This window comes from Neoarius graeffei, chromosome 19, assembly GCF_027579695.1.
Source record: "Neoarius graeffei isolate fNeoGra1 chromosome 19, fNeoGra1.pri, whole genome shotgun sequence".
NCBI lineage: Eukaryota > Metazoa > Chordata > Actinopteri > Siluriformes > Ariidae > Neoarius > Neoarius graeffei.
The window spans coordinates 11600122-11617477 of NC_083587.1; the positions used below are offsets into that span (position 1 = coordinate 11600122).

The 17356-nt window shown below is 44.0% G+C and overlaps 1 protein-coding gene, 1 long non-coding RNA gene and 1 pseudogene across 2 annotated transcripts in view; 2 read left to right on the forward strand and 1 right to left on the reverse strand.

Moving 5' to 3' along the window:
- Positions 1 to 17356, forward strand: part of LOC132867674 (zinc finger protein 585A-like) — a 1308017-nt gene that overhangs the window by 957473 nt on the left and 333188 nt on the right. The window lies entirely within an intron of this gene.
- LOC132868064 (zinc finger protein 850-like) overlaps positions 1 to 17356 on the reverse strand; it is a 184170-nt pseudogene that overhangs the window by 165043 nt on the left and 1771 nt on the right.
- On the forward strand, positions 9049 to 10323 carry LOC132867801 (uncharacterized). The gene is made up of 7 exons (XR_009650766.1): positions 9049 to 9249; positions 9337 to 9414; positions 9540 to 9667; positions 9751 to 9813; positions 9907 to 9966; positions 10090 to 10134; positions 10290 to 10323. It is a non-coding gene; the product is annotated as an uncharacterized LOC132867801 (long non-coding RNA).

A 17356-nucleotide genomic window follows, 5' to 3' on the forward strand; every position in this document is an offset into this window, starting at 1 on the left:
GGGAAAACAGTCTGCCACGAGGAGGGGTAGTCCCAGGGAGCAAGTCGATGGCACAGTCGTAGGCCCGGTGCGGAGGAAGAATGGCGGCCCTGCTCTTGCTGAATACCTCCTTGAGATCCCAGTACTCTGTGGGAACTTGAGATAACTCGGTGAGATCAGGGGGCTCGGCAGGAGACACAGGAGAGCTAGAGAGCAGACAAGAGGCATGGCATGCAGGGCCCCATTCCACAACCTGGCTTGTTACCCAGTCTATGCGAGGGTTGTGGCGAGTAAGCCAAGGAAGGCCTAGAATAACTGGGAACTCAGGTGAAGGAATTAGGTGCAGGGATATTTCTTCCTTGTGACCTTGAGACTGGAGGAAGACTGGAGAAGTAACTTGAGTGACTCTACCATCACCTAACGCTTGGCCATCGAGGGCAGACACAGACAGAGGGACTTCAAGAGGTGCAGTAGGTATATTGATGCTTTGGGAGAAGTGAATATCCATAAAGTTCCCAGCCGCCCCTGAGTCTATCAAAGCTTGACAAGAGTGGACAGACTCACCCCAGGAGATGGAGACCGGGATGTAGATTCCTTGGCCAGGGAGTCCGGGAGAGAGGGTAGGCCCCGTCACAACCCTCCCTCGGCTGGACGGGGCAGTCCTTTTCCCAAGAGTTCGGGACATGATGCTCGGAAGTGACCAGGCTTGCCACAGTAGATGCAGCACTTGTCCCTCCTTCTGCGCTCCCTCTCAGATGCGGAGAGGCGAGTACAACCCACTTGCATGGGTTCTGGACAGTCACTGAAGGAGGTAGACGGTCTCCAGGTAGAGGTAGGGAGGCTGGGGGGGCTCAAGGCTTGGTGGCGTTCTCTCATCCTGTTGTCCAGACGAATAGCATGTGAGATGAGGGTTTCGAGGTCACTTGGGCATCCAATAGAGGCCAGACCGTCCTTGATGGGGTCAGACAGACCATGGTCGAAGGCTGACACCAGGGCAGTCTCGTTCCATCCACTTACTGCTGCGAGTGTTCGGAACGAGATGGCGTAATCTGCGACGCTTCCTCCTTGCCGGATGGACATGAGCTTTCGGGCTGCGTCGGTACTGATGTCTGCCTGATCGAAGACCCAAAGCATCTCTTCAGAAAACAGCTGGAAATCAAAGCACTCAGGTCCCTGTCTTTGCCAGATAGCAGTAGCCCAGGCTCGCGCCTTACCAGCTAATAAGGTGATCACAAAGGCAATCTTGCGGCGATCCGTAGTGTAGGTGGTAGGCTGAAGCTCAAAGGTGAGTTGACACTGGGTAAGGAACTCTCGGCACTCACTGTGCTTGCCATCATACCTCTGTGGTGCAGGAAGGCTGGGTTCGCGAGGTGAAGAAGCCAGCATGGCAGGAGGCACTGGAGCAGGAGTGGGAGCTGGATCAGGAGCAGGAACTGGATCAGGAGCAGGAGATGCAGGCAGAGATGTCAGCTGTGCCAGGGTTTTCCCAATTTGCTGAAGCAGTTCCTCGTGGCGAGCAAGGGCCTCACGTTGGCTGGTGAGCGTACGTCCATGAGCGTCCATGGTCGCTCCGAAGCGTGTCAAAGCTGCCATAATTCCCTGAAGGTTGGCCGGGTAGACAGTTGAAGCAGCCTCTGCTGAGTCGGTCATGACGGAGTCTTTCTGTTAGGGTTTTGCTGGGATTCGAACCTGGTTCGTTGGTGTGATGATCCAGCAAACCCCCACTAGGCCACCAGGGGAATGACTCAAATGCAGAGGCGTGAGGCGGAAGTAGAAAAAGTAACAAAAGGTTTATTTATACTATGTACACTATATACAATCCAGGGCAAAACAAAAAAACAAAAACAAAGAGTATAATTCAAAAAGAAAAAGGCAAAAATGCAAAAGCTCAGAAGATCCACAAAACACAGTACAAAGGAAACTGGAGATAAACATAACAGCACAAAGACTCCGTGACAAGAGGACTGAACTCAGGGGTATAAATACACAAACTAATTAAGGACACAGGTGAAGATAATTAGGACTAACAGGCAATTAACAAAAAAAAACACAAAACACAGGAACAGTGGCGGCCTCTAGAGGCCAAAATAAATATGACACGAAAAGGAAATAACAGCGGCCTCTAGAGGCCAAAACAGTCCAAGTCCTAACAGTTTTCAATCAATGGGATGACAATCAGGTGTGAGTAGGCACCCTGTTTTATTTAAAGAACAGGGATCTATCAAAGTCTGATCTTCACAACACGTTTGTCGAAGTGTATCATGGCATGAACAAAGGAGATTTCTGAGGACCTCAGAAAAAGCGTTGTTGATGCTCATCAGGCTGGAAAAGGTTACAAAACCATGTCTAAAGAGTTTGGACTCCACCAATCCAGAGTCAGACAGATTGTGTACAAATGGAGGAAATTCAAGACCATTGTTACCCTCCCCAGGAGTGGTCGACCAACAAAGATTACTCCAAGAGCAAGGCGTGTAATAGTCGGTGAGGTCACAAAGGACCCCAGGGTAACTTATAAGCAACTGAAGGCCTCTCTCACATTGGCTAATGTTAATATTCTTGAATCCACCATCAGGAGAACACTGAACAACAATGGTGTGCATGGCAGGGTTGCAAGGAGAAAGCCCTGATCTCCAAAAAGAACATTGCTGCTCATCTGCAGTTTGCTAAAGATCACGTGGACAAGCCAGACTGCTATTGGAAAAATGTTTTGTGGATGGATGAGACCAAAATAGAACTTTTTGGGTTAAATGAGAAGCATTATGTTTGGAGAAAGGAAAACACTGCATTCCAGCATAAGAACCTTATCCCATCTGTGAAACATGGTGGTGGTAGTATCATGGTTTGGGCCTGTTTTGCTGCATCTGGGCCAGGACGGCTTGCCATCATTGATGGAACAATGAATTCTGAATTATACCAGCGAATTCTAAAGGAAAATGTCAGGACATCTGTCCATGAACTGAATCTCAAGAGAAGGTGGGTCATGCAGCAAGACAACAACCCTAAGCACACAAGTCGTTCGACCAAAGAATGGTTAAAGAAGAATAAAGTGAATGTTTTGGAATGGCCAAGTCAAAGTCCTGACCTTAATCCAATGGAAATGGTGTGGAAGGACCTGAAGTGAGCAGTTCATGTGAGGAAACCCACCAACATCCCAGAGTTGAAGCTGTTCTGTACAGAGGAATGGGCTTAAATTCCTCCAAGCCGGTGTGCAGGACTGATCAACAGTTACCGCAAACGTTTAGTTTCAGTTATTGCTGCACAAGGGGGTCACACCAGATACTGAAAGCAAAGGTTCACATACTTTTGCCACTCACAGATATGGAATATTGGATCATTTTCCTCAATAAATAAATGACCAAGGATGATATTTTTGTCTCATTTGTTTAACTGGGTTCTCTTTATCTGCTTTTAGGACTTGTGTGAAAATCTGATGTTGTTTTGGGTCATATTTATGCAAAAATATAGAAAATTCTAAAGGGTTCACAAACTTTCAAGCACCACTGTAAGTGCTTTCCCCTTTGAGAGCTATCTGGGTACACTAAAGTTTCTCGTCCATGGTGCAGTCAGTCCAATTAGACAGGTGGTCAAGCATCTAGATGAACAAGACCAAAGGAACAATTCAGACCTTGGACGTCAGGAATCACCAGGAGTCTCGAGCGAACTGAGAGATTGAGTTTATCTGCTAGAGGAAGGGAACGATGCGTTAGTTCAAGAAGTGTTGAATAATGGAAGTCCTACCTGCCAAATTCTGAAAAGGGAATGGTCTACCAGCCTCTTTGAATTCCCCGCACCATCTACACGATTTGGCATAATATGCCACTTCACATCAGTCACACATACTCATTTAAAGAGAGTTCCACTTACACAGCTAAAATGCAGAGGACTTATTCTCCCAGTTGGTGATGATGAAGGGGGATTTGCATTGTTGCCAGTGATACACCAAGAAAACTGAACCAACCATAAGAGAGGTTCAATTTCAAAAATATAATACTTGTTAATTTATTTATTGAGGAAAATGATCCAATATTACATATCTGTGAGTGGCAAAAGTATGTGAACCTCTCGGATTAGCAATTATTTTGAAGGTGAGATTAGAGTCAGGTGTTTTCAATCAATGGGATGACAATCAGGTGCAAGTGAGCACCCTGATTTTTTTTTTAGGTTTTTTAAAAATTTATTTTCAGAAGTGACAAATATTTGTATTTATAATTAAAAAAACTGTGCAAACAATTTTTATTTATTTATTTATTTTTGGCCAGATAGTTACTTAATACTGACCTATGGCTCATAGTGGTGACTTATTCAGGATATGATCGGTAATATTTCCAATTCTGGCATTGTTTATTCTGATCACAATGTAAGAAGGAAATGAATTATATACAGTGGTGCTTGAAAGTTTGTGAACCCTTTAGAATTTTCTATATTTCTGCATAAATATGACCTAAAACATCATCAGAGTTCTGGACAACTACAATAATGCTTTTATGGCTGAGGACTACAGTTGACTTGCTAACTTTAGGACTGCAGTTGTCATGAACAGGTTTGCACTCAAGTTTTCATCAATGAAGAGTTATAACATCAACAAAACAGACTTCATTTTAAAACTGTTAAAATGTTATAATCACTTTGTCTGTTATCACCCAAATGAAGATGGGTTCCCTTTTGAGTCTGGTTCCTCCTTCCTCATGTCATCTGAGGGAGTTTTTCCTTGCCACTGTCACCACAGGCTTGCTCATTGGGGATAGATTAGGGATAAAATTAGCTCATGTTTAAAGTCATTAAAATTCTGTAAAGCTGCTTTGCGACAATGTCTATTGTTAAAAGTGCTATAAAAGTAAACTTGACTTGACACATTCCTCAATTTTATTAAGCTGGTGTCTCTCATCTGGCTTTGCAGAAACTACAACTGCACGTCATCAGCATAACAGTGGAAACTAATACCATGCTTACAAATAATATTACCCAGAGGTAACATATAAAAAGAAAAAAGCAATGGGCCTAAGACGGAACCATGTGGAACACCAAACTTTACCTTAGTATGCAAAGGAAAATGGCCATTTACATCAACAAACTGACAGTGATCAATTAAATAAGACCTGACCCCGATAGCAGAGGGTCGTTGAAACAACGTAGAGTTTTGGTCAGAATGGTCGGTTTCCGTCGTACGTCAGAAAATCAACGTTGAAACGGCGCCGTGAAACGTCGATTTCTCCGCCGTCTGAGAGGGTCGATTTATCACCGTTGAATCAACGTGGGTAAAGGTTGATCTGTCGACCGTCAGAGAAGGTTGAATATACGACGTTGAACCATCGTCACTTTTGCCGGCCAGTTTTCAACATTGGTAGGATTGCTCAGAATATAAATTGCCACTAGTGTGTGTCTGTCTGTCTTATGCTGCTTACACATAGACACGAGTAAATGATATAAGTAGGCCTATATAGGCTAAGTGATAATGGCAAGTAAACGATAAGTAAATGATGAAAAAAGGAATAAAACCAATTTAGGTCTACTGTCTGAACTCAGCAATATTTGACCTTCTATGAAAGTTTTTTTTTTTTTTTACAGTTTGTTGATTTCAAGGCATGATTTAAAAAGAAGGGCAGGCCTATTGCGATGTCGTTGGATGACCCATGCTATCCCATAATGCACCGTTGTTTACTGCATGACGTCATTTGCGTTACTGTATACTGGCTGCAGGTTAACTTCAACACTAGTTGGAACGCGACTCTCTTGTGGATCGGCCTGCTGATAGATGCTACTTTTTCATTCATCCCTGGACATCTGGTACGTACCATTATTCAGTCGCTATTAGTAAAGGGAATTTTAAATACAATTTCAAGCAGTTTAAGAAGATGAACTTCAGTCATATCGCCTACGCCATAGGCCTAGGTTGCATGTCGTTGTGAGCCGACCTGTTATTTTGTGTAGCGGCTTTGTGTTTGGGTCACGGCCATGAACTTTAAACATTATCCAGGCTACCAACGCTTTTGTAGTGACCTTTCTTTGAGGTACCACGACCAACTTTGCTTATATTCCCTCAATTCATACAATAAACATGCAGATGCATTGTTTAGCCGAAAACTGGTCATAGTTGTGGTCTTGGAAAAAAAAGCATTTCAATCGAGTATACAGGCCGCGGTTATAACCGGTAGCTAGCCTACACCTAGCTTGTGGGGGCTGGGCTTTGTAACACTGTAGGCCTATGGGTCGCAGCCATTACAACATGAATCCAGGCATTAAAACATTGTTGGTGTTAAAACAGAACTTTCTATAAAACAATTGTTTGATCTGTGTGTGTGTGTGTGTGTGTGTGTGTGTAAGGTTATTTCAAATGTAATGGCGTAAATGTGTGTGTGCGTGCGTGTGTCCACTTGAAACAAACATGCAGATGCATTGTTTCTGCATGTTTCTTGTATGAGTTGAGGGAATATAAGCAATTTCGTTCGTGGTACCTCAAACAAAGTGGTCACTACAGAAGTAGCCTGGATAATCTTTGAAGTTCATGGCCGCCATGGCTACACAAACGAACAGGTCAGCTCAAAACAACATGCAACCTAGGCCTACATGCTAGATTTAAACTCTAAGTTTTGTAACACTGTAGGCCGATGGGTCGCAGCCATTACAACATTAATCCAAGCATTAAAACATTGTTGGTGTTAAAACAGAACTTTCTGTAAAACAATTGTTTGACCTGTGTGTGTGTGTGTGTGTGTGTGTGTGTGTGTGTGTGTAAGGTTATTTCAAATGTAATGACGTAAATGTTGTCTTTGCCCCCCCCCTATGTTTACCTCAATGGAACCTGAAGACCACTACCACGACATTCCCTCAAAAGGTACTGCAGTCATTTATTTCTTTAGGGGAGAGAATATGGCTTCTTATTGGTCAAAAAGAAGACGTGTTTTGAAGGCTACTGAAATGTTAGAAAGGCAGATTCTGTCCGATTTTGAGTCAGCTCTGCGTAATCATGCTCCTCCAGTCTCTCTTGCTCCTCCAGTCTCTCTTGCTCCTCCAGTCTCTCCCAGGCCTGCATCATCAATGGGTTTAGATGAGGATGGTGGAGATTCTGTTGAGTTGGGAGGGTGCAGTGATGCAGAGTCTGACAGCAGTAGCATGTCTTCAGAGGGTGACAGTCATATTGATGGTGACTCTTTTGAAGAGTCAGGGCTTCACCAAAAATTAAAACACTGGGCTGCATCATTCTCTGTGCCTTTGATTGCCATTACTGCTCTGTTGACCATTTTGAGAACAAGCCACCCTGAACTGCCCCAGGATGCTCGGACCTTATTGGGCACTAAGCCTGCAGTACCATTACAGACTGTAGGTAATGGGGAATACTACCATTTTGGCTTGGCAAAGGGAATTTTGTCCAAATTAAGCACCATCCATTTACCAGATGTTATTCAAACAATAAGACTTCAATTTAACATCGATGGTCTCCCTATTTTCAAAAGCACCAAGCTTCAGTTTTGGCCTATTTTGGCACTGATTGATTGCGATTACACCAGAACACCGTTTTTAGTTGGCATCTTTTGTGGCCCTGGAAAACCCTCCAATGTGTTTGATTATCTGACGCAGTTTGTTAAAGACCTATCTGCTCTGCTTTGCAGTGGGGTAACATTTGGAGGTAGAAAGCTGAGGGTGGCCATTTCATCCTTCATTTGTGATGCTCCTGCTCGAGCATTTGTAAAACAAATTAAATGCCATAATGGGTACTCCGGATGCGATAAGTGCTATCAGACTGGTATTTGGCAGAAAAAAATGACGTATCCAGACACTGATGTTAGGCTAAGGTCAGACGAGGAGTTTGAAAATATGGTAGATGAGGACCACCACATCAACAGAAGTCCTCTGACTGGTCTGGTGAAAATGGTGTCTGCCTTCCCAATAGATTACATGCATTTATGTTGCCTAGGCGTTACGAAAAAGTTGATACATTTTTGGATGAGGGGGAAAAACTCCACAAGGCAGCCTACAAGAGCCATTAAAGCCATCTCTGAAAAGTTGATACAGCTTCGTCCCTATACTCCAGCTGAATTTGCACGAAAACCCCGTGAACTCGCCGAAATTGATAGGTGGAAAGCGGCAGAGCTGCGGCAATTTATGATTTACAGTGGGCCAGTAGTTCTGAGGGACATTCTTCCACAAGATCTCTATGAAAACTTCATGTTGTTTTCTGTGGCCATGTTTTTGCTACTCACACCAAACATTTCTGAAAGTATGGTTTGTTTTTGCGAAAAATTGTTAATGGCTTTTGTGAAGCATTTTGGAGAGGTGTATGGTAAAGACGAGATTGTGTTTAGCGTACATCAAACAATACATCTGACACATGAGTACCGCCTGTATGGTTCCCTAGACAACATCTCATCCTTTCCTTACGAGAATTATTTGGGTAAACTAAAAAAAAATGCTACGCAAGCCATCTCAACCTTTACAACAGGTTGTCAAACGCCTTTCAGAGGAGCCAGTTCGTTTAGTTCCACCACCACCTACACAACCACAGCTGTTACACCCACACCAGGAGGGCCCATTACCCCAACACTTAAGTTCCGGCCAGCAATTTAAAAAAGTGCATTTCAATGATTTCTGTTTTTCTTCAAAGCAGGGCGATGATTGCCTAGTGATTAAAAATGAAATCGTAATGGTGAAAAACATAATTAAACATTGTGACTCTGTCTTTGTGGTTTACATGAAATTCAAGAGGAGGGAGTCATATTTCCACTATCCTTGCCCCTCCAAAAGCATTGGCTGCTACAGAGTATTTGGCATAGACAGCTGCCTTAACGTTGACCAGCTTGAGGTTGTCCAGGGCAAATGTGTGTTGTTCCCAGATGGAGAGACCTTTGTGGCAATCCCTCTTCGTCACCATTCGTAAACCTATATGGGGAGAAAAAGAAAACACACACACACACACACACACACACACACACACACACACACACACACACACACAAAGAACACATTTACTTTTACATTAGAATCTGGACAGTTGGAGTACTCCAGCTGGATGGCAGGCACTAACTATCCTTTCCATGGAGTGCTTTGTTTTATTATTATTTTTATTATAGATGGCACAGCTTTGGAACTTGGTGGAATTCCAGGACCAGAGTGCAGCAGTTGTGCCGCTCAGCTGGGTGGTAGAGGTGGACGGAGAAGTGGGATGCTACTGGCCACCCTATAGTGGCCAAAAAGCTGAGAAGGCCGCCATGAACTCCATCCCCCCGGGACAAGGATGGCAATTCCACCCAAAAATCAGGGTGCTGACAACCTGTGGTGAGCTGCATAGCTACTTCATTAAACCAATGACAATACTTCAATATTGCATTAAGCCAATATCATTAAGACTGCCTTCCCTTTCAGCCACCTTTGCCAAAGCCAGGTCTTGCCTCAACCGATCGCTGGAGGAAGGCTGCCTTACAGCAGACCTGCAGTCTGATGGTGAGATGGGGCCCAGGAAAAGACGGTAAAAATTCTTTTTAAATCACAACTTGCAGTTATAAGTTCAAGTACAGTTTCGTTTGTGTTTTGAGCTGTGGCAGTAAGGTCCTGTGTTTATTTTAAAGTCCAAACAAAAGGTATTTTGAGGAGGACAGCGAGGAGGAGGCACAACCAAGGCGTAAGGGGAGGAGGCCACCATCTATTGACGCCACTCAGCTGGACAGCGAGTGGCAATTCCCCTCCCTTAATGAAGGTGACTATCTGTACCACTTGTTGTTGTTCTACTGAAGACCTAGAACTTGTCTGAAATAATAATGATTTCATTTCCGTCTTTAGACACCCAGTCAGCCAGTAGACACCCAGCCAGCCAGTTCCTTCACAGCCAGCCATTAACTCATGGTAACTATGCATTTCCTTTATTTATGCCAGAAACTAAAATACCAGTAAGTAAGTGAAGATGTTTTGATCAACTGACTGCTTACTATTTTTCAGATTCACTGCCGTCAGAAACCCCACCAGGCCTTGTACTTAACAGCCAGCCACTAACCCATGGTAACTATACATTGCCTTGATTTATGCCATAAATGACTGAAAAAAAACAAACAAAAAATGTCTATGTACTGTAGATGTGTTTTAAACTAAATGTGAACAAAATTGTACTCTCTGACATTTCAGCTTCACCTCTGCCGTTGCGACAGGTGAACAATCAGTTGCTGCGTGGTGAGTCCACAACTGTATTCACTGGTCATAAATTACCAGCAATGTGAAATAAAACTCCAAATGTTTGGTGTTACTTAACAGACATGGCCATCAACACAGTCATTGCTCTCCTTGGCCAGCTGAGGGAGGGAAACTGACTGCTTACTATTTTTCAGATTTACCGTCGTCAGAAACCCCGCCAGGCCCCCCAGTCAGCCACTAACCCATGGTAACTATACATTGCCTTGATTTATGCCATAAACGACTAAAAAAACAAACAAACATCTATGTAGATGTGTTCTGATCAACTGACCATACAATTTTTCAGATTCACCCCAGCCACGTCACCGCTTCCATGGTAAGTCAAAGAGGAAATCAATCAACATGAAAATTGTCAATTTAGAACAGACATTTAAATTAAGCACCCTGCAGTGAACTAAATTGTACTCTGATATTTCAGCCACACCTCTGCCATCCCAACAGGGGAACAATGAGTCGCTGTGTGGTGAGTCCTCAACTGTAATCACTTTTCAAAAATGACAAGCAATGCGTAACAAAAGTCCTAATGTTTCGTGTTACTTAACAGACATGGGCATCAGCACCGTGATCTCTCTCCTTGGCCAGCTGAGGGAGGAAATCAGGGAGCTGAAGGGGGAAAACAGGGAGATGAAGGGGATGATAGGAAGGCTGGAGCAAGAGGTCAGGGCCCAAAGGAGAGAGATGGGGAGACAAGACACACCCCAGACATCACCCCTTACCAAGCTCCCACTCTCCACCATGGAGGAGTTTTTGGCAGCAGAGGCCCTGGTCAAGGAAGATGCCAAACAAAAGCAGCTGATGGTACTTATTCTTACCTTTCTTTTCCAATCATCTGCAACACCTGCAAAAGGAAACACAAATATTTAATGTCGTTGTGAATCAATGAAACAATGATAAACACTGAATACTTTCACATTGTCTTCATGCTACATTTTATTCTATCAGGTGTCTACCTTAGCCCTTTGTGGCGGAACTGATGTAGGGGTCACGGTGAGGCGGATGCTGCGTAGCCTCCTGGACAACAGCTTGGCCAGCCAGTTCAACTGGGCTGGAAAGGGGGAAAAACTGCCTTTAAGGACACCAAAATGCATGATGTCCTGTTTGGTAGGTTATGCATGTGCACAAAGCTGTAAAAGAGGGTAAAATAGAAAGCTGTCGCAAGTACTTGCACACTACTTCTAAATGTTCTTTAACAACTCCTTCACTAACTGTAACATTATGATTATAATGACAATGACAAACATATTGTGAAAGATGCAAAGGATTAAGAAACTTACCAGGCGCCTTACTCAGAAAAAGCAGGTGTGCAGGCAAGTCCAGGGAGGCTGACTGAGTGACGAACGGTTTGGTAGTGGCATTTCTATTTCCGCTTTGTCAATGGGGAAATTACTACTATTATTATTTTTAAATCCCGTTTTAATTGTCACAAGATTCACACCTATGGTTTCTGATTTTTACATATATTTTCTGTACTAGTGCCATTACTTGCCACCTACCACTAGAGTGTGACATAGTCTTCCCAACTCAAACTTAAACAATTATCACCATGCAAATTCTCAATGTTTTGTTCTTTTTCTTTCAGATGCTCTACAAAAGCAGCTGCCAGGGAGCATGCGCGCCAATTTCAGTGACGCCGTGAAGAAGTGGCTGAAATATGCGCCAGAGAGAGAGGGAGGAATGAGGAGACGTGATGTAGGGTGGCATTTCATTTTGAAACCAATAGCCTACTGCTGACTTTCTTTGTCAATGCTGCATCAAATTAATTTCGGTTATGTTTTTCTGTTTCCATGTACAGGTGTCTGCGCCGCAGGAGTAGGCTACAAAATTGTACATTTGTAAATAAATCTGAAAATGTTTCTAAGAACTTGTTCAAGTGTGTTCTGTTCCTTATAAATGGTAAAATGTATGCCTTATTACATAGCTTGACAAACATTAGGAGGGGTGCATTGGTGCATGCATTTTTTTATATCCTGTTGTACATAAAACAGGACGTAGCCTACGCACATTGATATAAATGTTCACCTTCATGGCTGAAGTAATGTGTGTTCATCCTAGGCAAGAGCTCCGATGCTTTATTGTTAGCTAGTTTAATTTAGCCTGTTTTGCTTAATTTGTAGCCTTCCTGTTGTACATAAAACAGGAAGTAAAGTTGGATGAATCATCGCCGAAAATTCAACTATAAATAGACCGAAATACGTAGTTGAATAAAGGGTGAAAGGGGGTCTATTCTCTGTCGACCACCAGCCACTTTTCAACGTCGTTTCAACGGAAACTCGTATGAGCAAAGCGGTGTTGAATCAACGTCGGTGATCGACGGTGATTCGACGGCGTATAGGTCGAAGAACATGCCGATGATTCCACGTCGAATCAACGACCCTCTGCTATCTGGGGAGCCAGGAGAGGGCTGTTCCCTTAAAGGCGTCGTGCGGTAATTTCAGCACTATATCATGCTATATCATGTGTCAAAATGTCGGGTTTGGTGGGTTATTCAAGCCCCTCGGTTTCCCGCGATCTCAGTGTCACAATGAGCCCCCTACAAGCATTTAAAGTTGACGCGCACAGCCAAATTTAGGCAGCCAGCCGTTAACTAGGTCAACTTATGTGTGACGTCATACCAGTAACCTCCCTTGGGTGATGCTGGCCTGTCCCCATGTTTTCTCTATAGCATGCGTTTACCAGAGTTGTTTACATTGCGGATTCTGTGGATTTATTCAGTTTGTGGATAGTTTTGAACACTCAAAACACTATGAAATGATGTATTAATATTCTGTGATACAAAATGCCTAATCGGTGTATTGTGTTTGGCTGTAACAACGAACACTGAACACTATTTGTGACTGTTGTTATCAATGGATCTGATTTCAAGGTCATGGCTAGGTATTGATAGAAAAAAATTATTTTTTTAAAAACACATTGTGGCAGTGGGGGCGTGGTCAAGTGCCGGTCTGTGACAGGAGGGCGGAGCCAGGGAAGGTGAGTGGCAGAATCATTACACCTGATGGTAATTAACCTGTGTTTTGTGTGTTTTCCCAGTAACCGCGCCCTATTTAAGGAGGCAGAGGGAGAGCAGAGAAGAGCTCATCCCGGGACAAGAACACAGTGTGTGTGTGTGTTTCGCTATCAGATTAAAACTGGCGGTTATACTGAAAAGTCTGGCAATAAAAAGCCTATTTGCATCTGAAGTGTTGTCCTGCCGTCCTCTGTGCTCCACCCACACTTCAGAGAGCTCTACAGTGGTGCCAAAACCCGGGACAAGGTGGAGCACCAACCTCGCAGCCCCATGGAATCCTCCCCGTTCGCGGACCTGGTCCACGCCCTCGCCACGGCTCAGCAAAGCCAGCACCAGGCGCTCGTCACGCTCCGAAAGGAGCAAGAGCGGCGCTTCGAAGCCCTGGTGCTGGCCCAGCAGGAAGATCGCGAGGCGTTCCGGCATCTCCTCGCATCGACGGGGTCCACCAGCGCCCCGGCCCCACAGGACGACCCCGAGGCGTTTCTCACATTGTTCGAGCAGGTCGCCGAAGCCCCGGGGTGGCCGATGGAGCGGCGCGCCTCCTCCCCCTCCTGACGGGAGAGGCGCAGCTGGCCGCGCTATAACTCCCCGCCAACCACCGGCCTACGCGGACCTTCGCCGGGCCGTCCTCCAGCGCGTGGGGCGCACGCCAGAACAACAGCGCCAGTGCTTCCGCGCGCTGGAGGACGGCCCGGCGAAGGTCCGCATAGGCCAGCCGGCGGGGAGTTATAGCGCGGCCAGCTGCGCCTCTCCTGTCAGGAGGGGGAGGAGGCGCGCTGCGCGCTGCTCCATCGGCCACCCCGAGGCTTCAGCGACCTGCTCGAACAATGTGAGAAACGCCTCGGGGTCGTCCTGCGGGCCCATCTTGGTCACGGTGAGGGGAGACGGGCCCGCGGCCGGGGCGCTGGTGGACCCCGCCGACGCGAGGAGATGCCGGAACGCCTCACGATCTTCCTGCTGGGCCAGCACCAGGGCTTCGAAGTGCCACTCTTGCTCCTTTCGGAGCGTGACGAGCGCCTGGTGCTGGCTTTGCTGAGCCGTGGCGAGGGCGTGGACCAGGTCCGCGAACGGGGAGGATTCCATGGGGCTGCGAGGTTGGTGCTCCACCTTGTCCCGGGTTTTGGCACCACTGTAGAGCTCTCTGAAGTGTGGGTGGAGCACAGAGGACGGCAGGACAACGCTTCAGATGCAAATAGGCTTTTTATTGCCAGACTTTTCAGTATAACCGCCAGTTTTAATCTGATAGTGAAACACACACACTGTGTTCTTGTCCCGGGATGAGCTCTTCTCTGCTCTCCCTCTGCCTCCTTAAATAGGGCGCGGTGACTGGGAAAACACACAAAACACAGGTTAATTACCGTCAGGTGTAATGATTCTGCCACTCACCTTCCCTGGCTCCGCCCTCCTGTCACAGACCGGCGCTTGACCACGCCCCCGCTGCCACACACGTTTTAAGTGTTTCTATGTATCAATCATTAATTGTACAAAATGATTTTCATACATTTATGTATTTGTCATATCTTTCTTTGTCACATGAAGTGTTGTCTTGATAACACATGTGGCACATAATTTTAGCAAATGGATGATAGAAGATTAATTGAAAGATTTATGCCACAGAGCTGCCTTTAACTAATAATTATCACTTATTACTGACGATTGTACGTTTACTAAACAATACAATACAAAGCTCAATACTCCCAGCTTATAACATACTGAATATCAAGTTAAAATAAACCGCAATAAAAGGAAAATGATGAAAACTGGAATATCAAGGGGTCTACTGTATCAGAAGGCCCACTGCATTTCGCGAGATCGCAAGCTGTCAAGTTGCTAGAATTCAATCTTTCTAGCTATACTTTCACCCCCTACAGCTATCAGTATTACACATAATCATAGATTAATCACACAGCATTCTAATTCAAGTGAAACTGGTCTTTAAAAATACACATAACTAGTGATTTAGTCAGAGAAACCAACCAAAACAAGTCTTCAAGTCGCCGGTCTTCATTCTCGTCTTTGGTTCTGTCGTCGTCAGAACTGTCCTCATTTTCTTCTGAAGATGAGCGCTCAGGTTCAAATCTGTAAGGCTGGATACCACCAGGACATTCAGCTGTCAAAATCTCTACTTGTGGGCCATTTTCTTCTTCTGTATCGGTAAAATCAAAGCTAATTTCCTCAGCATCGCTCCTATTTTCTGGTGTGTCCGTCATTGCAACTGCACCAAGTGGTTACTGCTATGACGTCACGCAGCTGTTCCATTGACCGAGAGGGGGCGCTGCGAATGCGGAAAATTTCAAGTGATGGGCATGATCAAATAAGGACCGATTACAACCGCGGGAAGCTTTTGAAAAATCGACGGTCAATTTATTTCGAATCTCGAAAGCATTCTGGTGCAGAATAATGTGACTTTTATTGCCACTGCGTGACGCCTTTAACTCCCACATTTTCTAGTCTATCCAGGAGAATGGAATGATTGGTGTCAAAGGCTGCACTAAGGTCAAGCAATACAAGCAGCGAGACACAGCCCTGATCAGATGCCAACAGTAGGCCGTTTACTACTTTAACCAGAGCTGTCTCTGTGCTATGATGATGTCTAAATCCTGACTGATACATTTCATGGATGTTATTCCTATGTAGATATGAGCATAACTGCTGTGTGACAGCTTTTTCTAGGATCTCAGAGATAAAGCAGAGGTTTGGTATTGGCCTATAATTGGACAGCTGACAGGGATCGAGGTCAGGTTTTTTTAAACAAGGGTTTGATAACTGCTAGTTTAAAGGATTTGGGTACATTGCCACTGCTAAAAGAATATATATATATATATTTTTTAGAAGAGTTTTGATTGCTTCTAGTGTTCTGTTTGAAGAATCATGTAGGTAAGAGATCTAGTACACAAGTTGAAGATTTTGATGAGGAAATAAGTGAAATTAGTTCAGACTCTCAAAGGGGAGTAAAAGATGAAGCATTGCTCTGATGTGGTTAGTGTTCTCTCCACGAATACTTATCAAATTGCCTGGCTTTAAATTGATATTTTTGCCTGATATTTTCAATTTTGCTCTTGGGGGAAAAAAATCATGGTCATTGCTACTACAGATTGAAGGTGTGCATGTGTCTGTGGTGGTCTTATTCCTAGTTCATATTGCGAAAGTATAAGAATCTAGGATTATTTTTGTTATATTCTGTTAGAGTAGAGAGAGAAACACTGATCTACTGCATTAAGAGCTTGTCTATATAGTTCAAGAGGCTCTCCTTCCATGCTAATTGGAATACTATCAACTTTGTTTGACACCATTTTCTAACTTTGTTTTAACCTGCATGTGTGATCATTAGACCAGGGTGCAATTTTTTTTTCTCTTGAATTATTTTCTTTTAAGCGGAGCTACATCATCTAAAGTATCGCAGAATATTGACTCAAAGCTGATAAAGTTCTGTGGAGTCTGATGATGATCCAAACAAGCTGATAACTAGGGGAAACTTCTGATAAATCTTCATGCAGTAGTTGGTGTAAATGTAATTTTGATGCAATGGTGTGGCAAGGTGCATACAGAATATTATTGCTCAGACATATTTTGAATCAGATGAGAGTCTGACACTACCTCAGATGATGTGGAAGTCAGACTATATTTTCTATATTTAATACAAGTATTAGATCAAGAATGTGACCACCATTATGGGTCGGTCCTATGATGTTCTGATTAAACCCTAACGAATCTAAAATGGACACGAACACTGTTTTCAGAGGGTCTTCAGAGTTATTGAAGTGAATATTAAAGTCGACAATAATTAATTTTTGTCCAAAGAAACAATCAGGTTTGAGATGAAATCCGCAAATTCAGAAAGAAATTCAGAACACAAACCACAGATCTGCAAATAATAATTAGCTGAATTGACTGGGTAGACTTATTTTTTTTTGCTATGTATGTTAATATAAAGAACTTCAAACATATTGAAATTTTGTTCAGGTTTTTGTATGATGTCTAGACTATCATAACAAAGAACTATGACGCCTTGTCCACTACCAGTTAGACGAAGCTGATACATATAGCTGAGGATGAAGCATATAGCTTCATTTAAATGCGACATACTCATTTGGTTTGATCCACATTTCCGTTAAACATGGTACATTAAACTCCTGATCCATAATAATTCTATGAACAATTAGTCTCATGCTACACTGATAATAGTGTTACAGT